The sequence below is a fragment of the Protopterus annectens genome, chromosome 4.part0 (genome assembly GCF_019279795.1).
Source record: "Protopterus annectens isolate FY-2018-M chromosome 4.part0, PAN1.0, whole genome shotgun sequence".
In the NCBI taxonomy this organism is placed as follows: Eukaryota; Metazoa; Chordata; order Ceratodontiformes; family Protopteridae; genus Protopterus; species Protopterus annectens.
The window spans coordinates 501,680,752-501,696,544 of NC_056733.1; the positions used below are offsets into that span (position 1 = coordinate 501,680,752).

Here is a 15,793-nt window from a genome sequence, read left to right on the forward strand (position 1 = left end):
ACAGACTGATAAGAATGCTGGCCTCAGTGCTGCTCAAGGAGGTTGCAGACATCTGGTGGCAGGTTACAGTACATACACTACAGGACTACAAAGCTGAGATGACTAACTTCAGAAACAGAACTAAAAGGCTGGGAAACATAACCATGAAGTACACCTGTATAAGGTGTCTACTGCAACAAAATGTTTTCAAGCAAGGGGTCATTGTTGCAGTAAATCATAACATTTGGGTTTACTCACCTCTCCCTGTCCTATTTCTCGATCAATATTTCTCCAAACAGTGGTTTTCATGCTGTATACGTGTATGAATGAATATATATATATATATATATATATATATATATACACACATATATATATATATATATATATATATATATATATATATATATATATATATACACACACATATATATATATATATATATATATATATACACACACACACACACACACACACACACACAGATATCAATATAAGATTCCAAATAGTGGAACGTTCATAATATTGAACATCTTTAATGCAGACAGATGTAATTAAATAATCATTTGAGACCTTCTTTTGGCATTACTTTGTGGGAGGCCATGAAACAGTGGGAAGTGTAAATTTGCTCTTTCCCCTCTGTTGTGCGATCATGTAGTTTTTATAAATGTGAGCTTTTTTCTTTCACATTATTTTAAATTTCAATCCTTTTGGATCGATGTTTTGCTGTTCAGTGTTTTTGTACTTCGAAATTTCGAAGCAAACTTGTGTGTACACCTCGCAGTTTCTCTCTCACTCTCGTGCACACACACACACACACACACACATATATTCGCATATGTGTGTATGTTCAAGTTTAATGGTTGATCATTATTTTGGCTGACTTGTGAATTGACAGTGATTTAGTTGACACAGAATTCATCAAACAAGAAATAAGGGCTTGGTACTAGACCAGTGAATAGTGGGATTTAGAGAGATGATCAGTGCTGCAGCAGCCCAAGCTATATGGGATGTCCTGCCAAGGTTTGTGCCAATCGGACAGTTTCCAAAACTTTAGGATACCTTCCAAAGCAGTATAAAGGAGAGAGACTAGGGTACGAAAACTTTAGAACTTCATTGCTGCCGAGTGTGAATTCCTCTGTGGACACTGGGAGATCGACCGCCAGCAAGCATTTCTACAAGCCTGGGTAGATAAGTTCCCTTTGGAGATTACCTTCGAAAAACAAATATTTCAGAAATAAATTGTTTAATTTTAGTCAAAATGTTATTTCTGAGTTACTGCAGAGGCATTTTAATGGTTGTCACTAAAGTTTTATCTCATCATCTTATACATTGACTTAAGGTTTCCTGAGGGGAATGCCTTGTAAATATTTGTATTTTCTCAAGAAAACAACAACGTTTATCTCGATCTTAATTGTTCATGGCTTGATCTTTTGGTTTTGAGGGTTGTCATTTAAACCTTTTAGCTCAAACCTTGAAATTACTGTCAGAATGGTTTACTGAACTTGACTAAGCTGCACTAACTGCTTGGCAGGTATCTTTTTTGCCTGACAGTCTGTCTTAGGTCCTTCTGGCGAGTTCTTTGTTTATTTTTACTTTTTTTAGGAAAAGTATGCTGCTCGTGAATAACACTACTGTGAGGGGTTGGAGCTAGTGTGTTTGGTGTTTGCCACTGAACTATTTTTACCTCACACAGTCATTTCTACTCAGTAGGTATCACAGACTCTGAGCTCCACTATTCACATGTCAGGCACCATTTATAGCTAACACAAGTTAATGAGTCCAAGTAAAGATTTCCCTTCTAAACTGACAATTTTTTTTATGTGGAAAAGTGCATATGTTTAATTGAAATTCTAAGTTATGTACTCACCATAACTAGGCATCTGTGTTGTCCTTTTCATTCTTCCTCACTTATGGGCTACAGATCCAAACCTCGGATCTGACGAGGCCGCATACTTCAGACTTCAGATCCAATTCTCAAGGTCCTCCCTCTACCTATAATGACCTACTCCATCCCTATTGCCTCAGACTGAGTTTCAAATGAAAGGGAAAAACACTAGGTTTTCTGATTTTCATCTGACCACTCAACTTTGTTTTGCTGCTCAGACTGAGTTTGCTACTGTATTTCCCAATAATAGAGGAGAAACAGATATAGCCAGATAGAAAATACAGGGCTCAAACCTCAAACCTGGAACTGTAGGTTCTAAACACAGCCCAATAGGTCCTTCTAGAAGAAAAATGGATGGGGGATGGAGGGGAGTTGAGGAAGAATGAAAATGGACAACAAAGATGCCTAGTTATGGTCAGTACATAACTTATAAATCTGATATTGCCCTTTTCATTCTTCCTCAATCATGGGACAGAGTCCCCAGCTATGTTGACCTTAGGTGGCCCTCGTGGAAGGATATTCCGGAGTACTGCCGAACCAAAGGAAGCTTTATTTCTAGATAGGATGTCCAATTTGTAATGTGAAACAAAGGTATGAGTCTTGGACCAAGTAGCTGCAGCACAAATGTCATCAATAGACAGATGTTCTTGACCAAAAAGCAGATGAAGTAGCCATGGATCTAGACCAGTGAGCTCAGGGAGATTTTGGTAAAGTCATACCCTTCTGAGAGTAAATCCATGAGATAGAGTGTAATTCATTTAGTTAGGGTAACTTTAAAAACTGGTTGGTCTAGGTGATTTGGGGAGAGAGATATAAAAAGCTGGTCAGACTTTCTAGACTGCTTTGTCCTGTGAAGGTAAAAATGTTGTCTATGCACAGCAAGGAGGTGTAGCATGTACTCTTCTTTATTGGCAAAATTTGGGAAGAAAAGTGGCAAATGAATGGATTGGTTGATGCTATTTTCAGAAGTTACCTTAGGTCAAAAAGAAGGGTTAGTCTGTAGAGAACCCCCATCTTTATAAAAAATACAATGTAAAGAGTTTTTGCTGAAAGAGCCTGGAGTTTAGATATTCATTTTTTGATGAAGTTATAGCTACCAAAAAAACTATTTTCCATGACAGAAATTTTAGATCAGATTTGTCTGGCGGTTCAGGGCTTTTGTGTTAAACCTTCAAGTACGGCAATAAGATCCCAAGGCAGTGAGGGATCCTTTATCGGAGATCTCAGAAGAAAAATGCCTTTCATAAAAGCTTTACACAATCTAGAGGAAGCCAAGGAAAAGATTTATTCCCTGTGTGGAAAATTGAAATTGCTGCCAAATTAAGTTTATTTGTAGAGAAACTAGCCCCATCTTTGAAAAAAGTTGTCAAAAAATGAAGAATAGCTGAAACTGGTGCAGAAAAAAGATCAGTCTTTTTATCTGACACCCAAACAGAGAACCTTTTCCATTTTCATTTATAAACTTTTTCGGTAGAATCCTTTGGAGAAGCTAAAATAATGTCATGAACTGGTGAAGAGAGCCTGGACTGTCCAACTATTCCTGTAAGTGAAGAAACCATGCGGTCAGTTTGAGGGGTTGAATGTTGGGGTGTTGAATCCCCGATGGGTGACAGAGGAGATCCCGAGTAGACTCTAGTATTCATGAAGGTTAACAAAGGTGAGACCGTAGAAAGGGGAACCATACTTGCCGAATTCAGAAGGGGCAATGAGGGTTACTGAGCTCTTCAGCCTGCTTGCTTCCTGCAAAAATCTTGGAATCCGGGGAAGAGGAGGATAAGCATAAAGGAGCCGCGAGGGCCAAGCATGAAGAAAAGCATCTCTTGGTGACTCCCCCTGGGGGGGATCAGAGCGAAATACTTGCTGCACTTGTTGTTGAGAGGGGTGGCAAATAGGTCACAGCCAGGTTGGCCCCAACACATGAAGATCAGACATGCTACTGACTAATTGAAAGACCATTCATGAGGCATCCGAATGGATCAGCTTTGTTCGTCTGCAAGCACGTTAGTTTTCCTCGAAATGTACATCACAATTAGAAAACAGTCTGATGAGATTGCCCATTCTCAAAACCTGATGGCCTCTCTGCAAAGGGGATAAGATCAAGTTCCTCCTTGTTTGTTGATGTACCAGACAACAGATATGCTGCTGATCTTAACTGCAATAGTCCGCAAGGGAAGAGCATCTTGAAATTCCTGCAACACTAAAAAGACTGCTCTCATCTCTAGGACACTTATAAGCAAGTTGGTCTCTTGGAGGGACCACAGGTCTTGGACAGTTCTTCCCAAGAAATGCCCACCCCACCCCAGTTCAGAAGTGTCTGTAGTTACTGTGGCTACTGGGTTTGGTAGAATAAAGTGTCAGCACAGAAAAAGATCATCGGATTATATCCAGCAGTGAATGTGTTGCTTGCAAATTGGGATGAGTTTTACTTGAAAAGAGAGGGGTTGATATTGAATGGACCACTGTACAGTTAGAGTCCACTGGAGGACATGCATAAAAAATTGTGCAAGAGGGAGTAGTACTAAGGCAGCAGACATCGAACTAAATGCTTGCAGTATTAACCTTGCTGGAGGAGATGGATGAGAAAGGGCAGCATGAATCTGGTTTCTGATGGAAGTAACTTGGTGGAGGGGCACAGATGCTATCTTTGTTGTTATATCCAATATTATTCCTATGAACTCCAGGCTCTGAACTGGTGCCAATTTTGATTTGTCAAGATTTATCATAATGCCCAAGGAGTTGCAAATATGGAGCAAGTAGTCCCTGGCTTGTTGTAGTTGATGTCTGGAGGGGTGGTGAGGAGCCAGTTGTCCAGATATGGAAACACCTGGAATCCCTTCAGTCTCAAGTGAGCTGCGACTAGTGCCATGCATTTGGTAAATAGTCTGGGGACTGTGGTGAGTCCAAAGGGCAGACTTGTGAAATGGTAATAACTGGCCCCCAGATGAAAATGGAGATGTCTTCAGGATCATCTGTCTAGTTTGATATGATAGCATGCATCCTGAAGAGCTACAGAGTACATCCAATCACCCTTGTGCAGAAAGGGCCTGATGGACTGAGCCGTGACCATTTGGAACTTCTCTTTCTTTACATACTGGCTCAAATTACTAGATCCAATATGCATCTGAGGCCCCCTGTTTTCTTTGACACTAAAAAGAAGTGGGAATAAGTTCTGAATCCTATCTGGTTGAGTGTGACCTTCTGGATGACTCTTTTTCTAGCAGTTTTTGTATTTCTTGTGCTGCAGCTTTCTTCTAATTGGGTAGAACATCAGAAAGTTTCTTCTTTTGACAATGTGGAAGAAGGGAAAAGGGTATGTAGTAACCACCAGATATTATTCTTAGCACTCAAATCTTTTGTAATGTTTGACCAGGTATCTAGGTGCAAAGAAAGACTACTCCCAAATGCCTCCAGAGTTGGACAGCTGGGCAGCACTTCAGGAGTGCTGATAGGGCCTGTCTTTAAAAGAATCTCTAAAGCCCTGGTTCTATGAGCCTCCTCTGCCTCTAGGGCAATGTTTACCATTAAAATTTCCCCCTTTGCTTTGGGAGGAATTTTCTCCTTGCAAATCCTGGAAAGGTCCCTCAGATTTACAGAACAACATTTTCTTACCACCTCTCTGGTTCCTACAGAAGGTCCGTTGAGGTGTACAAATGTGACACCTACGTCAGACAGGGTCTTTCCTTCTTGTTCAGTGCATGTAAGCACCTCTTTCACTGATGGCCCAAACACAAAGTGCCATCAAAAGTGGCATTAACAAAAGACATCTTAAAAGGCTCTTCAAAGATGCATAGCCGCATCCAGATGTGTCACCTTAAGGCGATGCCAGAACTGGCTGCTCGTGAGGTCCCTTCTCAGCTGTGTGAGAGACTAACCTCATCGAAGTATTTGAAATAGATAAAACAGCGGCCAGCTGAGAGGAAGTCCTTTTGAAATCCTCAGCAGACATTGACTCAGACAGTATTTGATAGTTATTTAGTTAAATCTCTCTGGAGTAAAGTAAAGTGTGTCAGATTATTAAACGACCTCACAGCAAAAGTAGCTGAGTGGAACACTTGCTTTCCAAATCTGTCAGAAGCCCTGGACTCCCTGTTAGGCAAATGGACAGAAGAGCTCTGTTTTGCTAGCTCTTTCTTAGTGGCTGCCACCACCACCATAGTATCAACCAGGACTCCTCTGCTCCAATGGGGTTTGTCTGTGGGTGGAGCCAAAAACTTGTCGGGTTGCTTGGGGTTGGCCTTGACAGTATCTGGCTCCTTCTATACCTGTGGGAAAACCAGAGCAACAAGTTCATCTGCTGGGGTGGGGGTGGGGGTTACCAAAGACGTACATAAGCCTCCAAGAACATCAATTCTTTGAGAGAGGGAGTGTGGGATGACCAACCACCCTTCTGCTTTAGGATTTCTAGAATATCTCTAAAGGATATGTCATCTGGTGGTGATCTTGGGGATCCCTCGCCTTCATGTCTATGTCTATGCGTCTCTTCTTGCACATCCTCTTCCATGGCACCTCTTCTGTGGGATGTCCTGGACAGGTGTTTGAAGAGAGGGGAAGTTCCTCTACCAGAAGTGGCTGGACACTCCCTGGAACTTGCTGTCCCTGTGGAATAGGTCTGACCGACTCAGAGCTTGGACCTGACAAGAGTAAAGGAGTAGGATCCAAAAATTGAGAAGACTGGACTTTCTGGATAGAAAAAGCCCTTTCCACTACCTCAAAAGCTGACAGACTAGGAGAAACCTCCACCCGCCCCCTCAGAGCTGAAGCTTTACAAGAAGGTAGGTCTGGACCACCCCCAGATACGAACCTCAAGGATGGAATTGAATCCTAACTTTTCAATGCTGGAGCTCTGAGGGGAAGTGATGGATCTGAGAAAACTGGAGTTGAACCCATCCCCTTGGATCTGACACCAACACTTTGGCTCAGAGACCCATTCTGATCCGAGGGTACTGGGGCAGAACCAGTTAGGGAAACAGTCGGAGTGGAGGAAGAAACTTTCCTCAGATCCAACACCGAGCCTCTCAGGGATCTCAGATCCTTGGACTCCAAAACTGCTGGATTGATCGGAGAAGGAAAAATAATTGTCTTAGATGTAACAAGCATACTCACGGATCCAACAGGGGACAGAGCTTGTAAGACCCCCCCCATCTGGATATGAGCTCTGAGAAACATTTGCATCATCTTATCCACATCTGCTTCTGACAAGCTTCTGAAGGACAAAGAGGAAGAGGTGTAAGGGGGCTGGAATGCTTCTGTGGTGTTTGGAGAAGCTGAGCAGGCAGGGTAGGTAAAATTGGTTTCATAATATACTCAGGGGTAGTACTCTGAAAAGAAGTACCCGGCTTTGGATCCAAGGACTTAGGATCCAAGGAAGGAACTGTTGGATTGACTGTGATAACTGTAGGAACTGAAGCCTTAGGCTCTTAAGGCTTTGGATCCGAAACTGAAAAGTCTATGCATCTAAATGGGTCAGATCCAAGATTTTTTAGTCTTTTTCAGCGTCTCCCACAAAGACCTGGGGGACTTCGAGGAAGAATGCTTTGCTGCTCCAAAGGAGCAAACTTACTATGCTTAGGTTGAGACCCTGAAGTGGAAGAAGGGAGAAGACCCCTTAAAATAAGTTTATTTCTTCTGTCTACCAGGGCTCTCATATTAAGCGTGGTGAATATACTGCACAACATGTCCAAGTGCCCAGCTCCTAGGCAATAACCTATTGTGGGCATGTGCATTTGGGATCTTATGCTTACAAGAAGTGCATTTTTAAAACCTGTTTGTCTGACATTGTGTAGGAAAAAAACAAGAGATTAAACAAGATTTTTTTAATAAAAGAAAGAAAGGAAAAACTACCAACTATGACAGGAAAGACTACCCACAAAAGGAGGGTATGTAAAGAAGTGCTACCAACAATGGTAGAGAAAGAGAGTACCTTAAAAGTGGGGAAAAGAAAGTTAAGACAGATACCCCTGACGACCAGCAAGGAAAAAGAAAAAATAGAGGGAGGAAGAAAAAAGATAATCAAAAAAATTCAATAGAAAATTTAAGAAACTCACAATACCAATAAATACTCTCAAGAGTGGAACCTATGTCTGTTCATGAAGGCGGAAAATGAGATCTAAGGCAATAGGAATGGGGTAGGGCATTATGGGTAGAGGGAGGAGCTCAAGAGTTGGAGCCGAATTCTGATGTATGTGGCCAAGTTGGCTCCGTAACCCATAAGTGAGGAAGAATGAAAAGGACATCAGATCATGCTATTAGGGGCTATGACTGCAGAGTTTGGCTGTTATCATAAGACATTTTACCTACAAACTTAAAATTTCTTTCAGGAGGTAAAACCTACACCATTATCTTTTTTTCAGGCATCCTTTGCAGTTAACAGCCAGCTTGACGCTGTTGCTTTAAGTTTGGAAGATTTAAAGTGACTGGTATGAGTGTCCCTGTATAGCACTCATGACGTCAGTGGGTGAAACCGGTCTGCTTGGCTCAACTGGTACTTCCTGATATGTGTTTCTAAACTTAGAAGTGAAATGCACTTTTGTGCTAAAAATTTGTATTTATTGCTCGTTATTCGCTCTTTATTGGATTATTTATTGACAGTGGATTTACAATGAATTTATCAAGATTCAATGTTTGTGTGCTGGACTTCGGCTGTATGTGTATATGTGTATATATATATATATATATATATATATGTATATATATATATATATATATATATATATATGTATATGTATATGTATATATATATATATATATATATATATATATATATATATATATATATGAAGGGAACTAATCTAAGGCAGAGGCGAATGCCAACACATTCTGGCTAGGCTTATAGATGCCCTCGGGTAGATAGCCTAGTACTTACCTATGAACCCCTTAGATTAGTACCCTGTGCCTCTGTCCAGCAGAGCCACTGAAGGGAACCCCGGGGTAAACTGTTTCCCATCCACTCGTCAAGGTTTCTCTTCAAGAGGGTTAGCGAGGAGCTCTGCCTAATGTAGATTGGAATCTTGTTCCAGAGCATGGGAAGTCTCTGGGGCAGGAATCTATCCCTCCAGCATGTCCTATTTATTGTTGTGGTGAGGTTTAGATCCCTAGAGCTTGTGGCTCGAGGGGATATGGTTTTCTTTAGGCAGAGCATGTCCATCAATTCTGGGTTGGACATGGCCTTGTATGTCAGGCAGAGATAACCTCTGAGCAGGCAGAATGCAACCGAGTACAGCTGGAGTTTCTTCAGTCGAGCTGCATAAAACATCTGTCTGAGGCCAGTGATCCTCTTGGTAAGGTACTTCTGCGGTCTTTCCAGCTGTTGCAGGTGTCTTGTAAGGTACATCCCAAATGGGGCGTTGTACTCTAAGATGGGTCTGATGAGTGATGAGTAGAGGGGCACAATGACCTCTTTTCATCTGGATGCAAACCTTTTGTGATTAGGTGGGCCACATAGAAGGATTTTCTAACTATTTTGGCAATGTGATTATCAAAGGAGAGATTACTATCTACTTGGGTCCCCAGATCCCTTATTATGTTTTCCATATTTAGGGGACTACAACCTATGTGGTAGTTTGTGGGTACTTTGTTTTTTCCAAAGGGGATGACTATGCACTTTTTGGCATTTAGCTTGAGGCCATGATTTTGACACCAAGTATCCGTCTCAGTGAGACCATTTTGGAGGATGTCTGTGTCAGCCGGAGAGTCAATTATAACCGCTAGTTTTCAGTCGTCTGCGAACTTGGTCAGCCATAGTCCTCCTGTGCTTGCCTGTACCTCTCAGAAGTATATGCCAAACAGGAGGGATCCTAGGACTGAGACCTGGAGAACGCCACTTGTAACCGGTTTACAGTCAGACCTAGCTCCTGCAACTCTTACCATGTGGGTTCTGTCCGTGAGTCAGTTGGCAACCCATCTCGTGACGTAGGGATTTATGTTCAGGCTGGTGAGCTTGTCTATAATACCTGAATGGGGAATGGTGTTGAAGACCTTTGCGAGGTCTAGGTAGGCTGTGTGGACCACCTTTCCCTCATCTATAGCCTTGGCAACTGTCTCAAAGAAGTCCACCAGGTTTAGGAGGCATGATCGGCCCTTGACAAGGCCGAACTGGGTAGGGTCCAGTGTTTGGAGGTTCCCAATGTCTCTGTTAATGAGATCCATGATGATGTGCTCCACAGCCTTGCAGACCAAGCTAGTCAGGCTTATAGGGCTATAGTTCCCGGGGTCTGTTGTGGCTTCACCTTTGTGAAGCGGAATAACCGTTGCTGTGCGCCACTCTATGGGCATGTAGCCTGTGTAGAGGCTGAGTTTGAACAGTGTTTTTAGGTGAGGGGCTAGTTCATCTTTGAGCTCATGTAGGACGTAGCCTGGGACACAGTCCGGCTCCACTGATGCTGTGTTTTTGGCTTTGGAGAGGGCTGTTTTAACCTGAGTGTCTGTGATTTCAGGGGCGCTACATTCTTCTGGTATGGTTATGGGCCCTTTTGGGGGTGAGAGTGGGGTAAAGTTTGCACTGAGCCTGTCTGCCAGGATGCTGGCAATATCAGTCAGTTCAGTGTATTTTGTGCCATTCTGCACTAACTCCGAGCAGATCTGAGAACTGCCACTTAGATTACTGACATAGCTAAAGAATGCCTTGTGGTTATCTTTGGAGTCCTTGGCAATTTTTCTGTTGAAGCTAGCTTTGGATGATTTTAATTATGAGGGATCGTAGTTTCTTGCTGATACTGATCAGGGATGTCTTCCCTTCTTGAGATTTTACTCTTTTCTGTACTAGTTTCCTCCTTCTATTGTACAGCTTGTTTATGGCAGGGGTCCACCAGACTGGTTTACTTTTCTTGGAGGAGTGAGTTTTGGTTTTGCTTGGGATAGCATGTTCCACACTTTCTTATAGGTGCCCATAGAGTGCGTTAGTAAAGGATTTTGCAGTTTGGACAGGGTTATCCTTTAGCATGGGGGCTTTGAAACTTTTCACCTCGGTCTTAAGTAACGTGAAGTTTGCTTTTGAAAAGTTTTTCACGTTGGTTTCTTTGACCGGGGGTGGGGGCAGAATGTGGATATCCAGAGTGATTAGTTTATGGTCAGATCTAACCAGCGAGGGGTTGACCTCCGGTGTGGAACACCGGTCACCCATGTTCATGAAGACCAGGTCCAATATGTTGTCACCTCTGGTGGGGGTGTTGACCAGTTGATCCAGGGCATTTTTAGAGTTTATAAATTCTAGGAAATGTTGGGCAAGGGAGTTAGTACTTGAGTAGTTCTCCCAGTTAATGTTTGGGTAATTGAAATCACCCAATATTAGGGTGTTTGGTAAAACCTTTGTGTTTCCCAGTGTTTCCAGAAATGCGGAATGGGGGGTCCTGGGACATGGTGGGTGATCTGTAGCAAGCTACAATTTGAACTGCAGTTTTGACCGTTGTTAGTTGCACGTGGATGATCTCTGAAGCATCATGCTGTGCCACTAACCTGGAGGTGTGGGTATCCTTGATGAATATGGATATGCCCCGCCTTTTGTATTTCTGTCTGGGTTTTGTGGCCGAAATGTATGGTATGAGTTGTAGCCTGGTAGTGCTGGGGTGCTCTCTGGAGCCTTAAACCAGGTTTCTGTTACTGCACATGTACGATTTTCTCCATACTAAGGAATGCCTCGAGTGCATGCATTTTGAGGTTTAGACTTCTGGCATTGAGTAGCATTACCCTCAGTTTTTTGTTACTTGTGCTATTTATGGGGTGGGTTTGTCTTTTGAGCCTTGCCTACAAAAGGCACTATGGGGGTGGCAAGAGCCTTGGCTGGTATTCGAAAGCCTAAGGGTGACAGGTGCAAGCCATCTCTAGCGAAGCAGCATGGTTTGTCGAGCATCTCATCCAAGGCTTACAGACACTGGATCCCCTTTGAATGACACCAGAAGCTTAGCCAATATTTGAAATTGAAAATTTTTTCTTTATACCGTGGTATCATTCTTGGTGAGGGCAGGATGCTACTCAGGGTCAGGATCATACCAGCCTGGGCTAAGTGATCAGAGAGTTCCTCCATGTCTCTTCATATAGTCCAGGGAGGTACGGCTCAGGTCATTCACACCAACATGGACAATGACAGAGTCGTATTTGTACTTGTTCTTGAGTGACCTGAGTGCTTGTGTTATGTGGCAGATCCTGGCACCCGACAGGCAGCGAACAGTAACCTTCGCCTTGTTCAGCCTAGTTAATGGGACGTCAGTGTGCCTGACTACAGAGTCACCTATTACTAGTGTGTTGGGTATGTTATTTTACTTTAAGGGCTGTGATTGCGTGGCACACTGGTTTTGTGAAGTATGTGTTTCATAGTTTGTGTTGCGGGGTGAGGTTGCTTGGATATCTGCTTTGGAGATTTGCTGCTTTTGCAGATTTTTATTTAGAGCCTCCGACTATGTTTTGCTGTATTTATGTGCATTTTTTGCCGGTGCTGGTTTCATAGGTCTATGTGAGACTGGTGGTGTGATGCAAGTAATTCCCTTCTCCTCCTAACTGCCTGGTCCCAGTCTTGGGTTGAGAGAGCTTAGCCTCCAGTTTGGCTGTATAATTGCATCTCTTGCATGTATTAGTGTTTGGTGGTGGGAGGAGAGGGTTGTCTGTGTACATGAGGCAGTTGTAAAATTGCCTCAAAATGCCCATATTCACCAGTTGGACCAGACAGTACACCTGAAATTACCCTTTGGACATGCCTGGATAGGTACAGTGAACTGTTTTACTGATTGGCTGGTAAGGTCAATAGAGAGCCTTGGCCTTCTCTACAGTATAGGGGGGTCTAGTGCTAAGGTTTATTATTGCTTGAAAGCAAGTGCCATGCTGAGAAGTGAATGCTTTGAGTGTTTAAGTTAAAGGTTTGTCAAGTTCCAAGGGAAAAATTGAAGAGAAGGCTTTGTGGAACCGGGAATAGTTATACCCTAGTTAACCAGCACTGCACAGCTTGCAAAACCACGCAAATGCGAGTTTTATAGCAGGGAAATGAAAGAGATAGAAATTAGCCCAAAATGGCCAATAAACTACTAATTTCTGGGCTGAAACCACTCCTCCAGGGACAGATAGGCTGCTCAAAGCTCCCCTCTCTCACAGGTGAACAGAGAAACTTCCTTCTATCCAATTAAGGTATGGGCAAACACAAAAACTTGTAACACAGCCCTGAATTCAGCACTAATCTGAAAACTGGACTATACTAGCTTAGAAAGGCAGGAAAACAAGTAAATATTTTTTTTGCTTTTTTTCAGAAAATAAAGCAGATACAATCAAAAAAACATTTTAAATGCACAGAAATGGCTATCACACTTGAGTGTGTAGCCTACAATAGTTTAAACAGGTAACTTAAACACAAAAACGACTTTGATAAAGTGCAGGCAGTAAAATAAGTACAATATGTAGTTGAAACAAGATTTTTAAATCACAGAGACTCTAAAAAATCGGTGTTTTAGGCGGAATTAGCTAAAGGCAAAAAGAAAATGCAGAAAAGTGATAATCACTCCAAAGGCTCTCTTTTGTATCTCTGCTGCTGTAGAACTCTGCAGGACACAAAACAGGAGCTTGCTGAGCTCTGTAGATATATATATACTCACACATCTATATATATATATATATATATATATATATATATATATATATATATATATATATATATATATATATACACACACACATATATATATATATATATACATATATATATTCACTTTATATTCTCGAAATACTGAAATATCGAATTTCAGTATCTCTAGACTATAAACCCGAAAACCAAAACCGCGAAATTCAAAACAGCGAACGTCAACAAAACACTACACCACACATACAAACACAACTACACCTACCTCACGACACTACAACAAAGCAAAACAATACACGAACACAACAAAACAAACACACACACACACACACACACACTCACACACACACACACACACACACACACACACACACACACACACACACACACACACACACTTATCCTTCCTATAAGCAAGAGGGGCAAGCCCCCCTGCACCCCCCACAGCCCCACTACTTATATATACTAATTCCAAGGTCACACTAAACACTGAAAGACAGAAAACCCACCACCACAAATTTTACACCCCCCCTTGCACAAACACACATCACATACATACAAATACCACCACTCTCATCATTGACACACTCACATTCTTACCTACCTATCCTAACCCACACCTAAAACTCCCCAACACACTCAGAAACACACAAACCCTCTCCAGAACCCTTAAAAAACATAACACTTACCTAACACGCCATCAGTACCGTGGGTTTGACATTTCCAGGTTCGATATTCTGCAGTTTCTCGCAACTGCAGATTAGACAGTTTGGTCTTGAGATACTGAAATTCGACATTTCAGTATTTTGAGATTCCAAAATGAACCTATATATATATATATGTAGATATATATATATGTATCTATATATACACGTACAATCATATATATATATATATATATATATATATATATATATATATATATATATATATGAGAGATAACAGTTAGCCGAAACAATGGCTCTAAGTGGTGGACCATTGAGGAATTTTGAACTAAAACTTGAAAATGAATTAAGGACCGGTTTGAAAAAACAATTTGTACACCCTAACTTAACAACTTCTGAACAGGAAGTTTTAAATGTTTTAATAAACAACAAAAATGTAAGGGTGATGAAACCGGACAAGGGTGGGGGTGTAGTATTTATGGATTGTATTCAATATGAAGGTAAAATGATGGAGATTTTGAGTGATACTGAAAAATATTCTAGAACATCAATTAATGAAATTAACATTGCATATAGGAAAATACAGTTAGTATTATATGACTTATTAATTGAAGGATCTATAGATATGCAAACATACAAATATTTGCTTGTTGAAAAACCAAAAGTCCCTTCTATATTTGGAATTCCTAAGGTGTACAAAAATAGTAATGATCCACCACTTAGAGCCATCGTTTAGGCTAACGGTTCAGTGACTGCACCTTTAGCTAAGTATATAGATACTAAGGTGAAGGGGTTGGTGTTGAACAACCCTAACATATTACAAGATTCCTGGGACTTCCTTAGGAGACTAAATCCCTCTTTATACAGTGAATAGTTGGCCATTGGCACTTTAGATGTAGTGGACCTATTCACTAGCATACCACATGACATTGGTATGGAATGGTTTGAGGAGATGTTAATTGGCTTTAAAGAGATTACCTCAAGTGAGTTTAGAACAATATTGACCCTGATGGAAATAGTGTTGAAAAACAATTTTATTTTTTTCAAGGAGAGTACTTTAAGCAAGAGAAAGGAGTGGCCATGGGGGCACATTGTGCCCCCACTTATGCTATCATCATTATGGCCTACTGGGAGAATAATTTTCTCCTGACTTCTCCTTTTAGGGAGTTATTGGACCTTGTACGGAAGGTTTCTTGACGATTTATGTTTTTTGTGGACAGAAAATCTAGACAATTTTATGAAATTTGTTGAATATTTGAATGGAACAACCAATTTTTTGGATTTCACCCACAAATATGACACACAGGAACTAATGTATTTAGATGTCAATATTAAGAAAGACAATGGAAATTTTGTATCTAAAATACACAGAAAAGAAACATTCTCTAATTCTTATCTACACTTCACTAGTTCACATCCTTTGTATCAGAAGAAGGGAGTGTTGAAAGGCCAGTTGGTTCGGAGGAGTAGAATGCCTTCAGTAGATGAAATTTTTACAAATGAATGTATTAAATTAAAGGAGTTATTCATGAACAGGGGATATCCTAGTAATTTATTTGATGCATTATTGAATGAAGTACTGGTTGAAAGAAAGGGCAGATTTGCTCCTATTATAGGAAAAACATCTCCTTATATAGAAACAGGTGACACTCCAGAAGATAATTCTAATAAGGATTATAATATGGGATTTGTTATGAATTATGATG

At 41.2% G+C, this 15,793-nt stretch overlaps 1 protein-coding gene across 1 annotated transcript in view; it reads right to left on the reverse strand.

The window, feature by feature from the left end:
* LOC122799397 (sodium- and chloride-dependent GABA transporter ine-like) overlaps positions 1-15,793 on the reverse strand; it is a 372,008-nt gene that overhangs the window by 62,668 nt on the left and 293,547 nt on the right. The gene's annotated exons all lie outside the window — the stretch shown is intronic.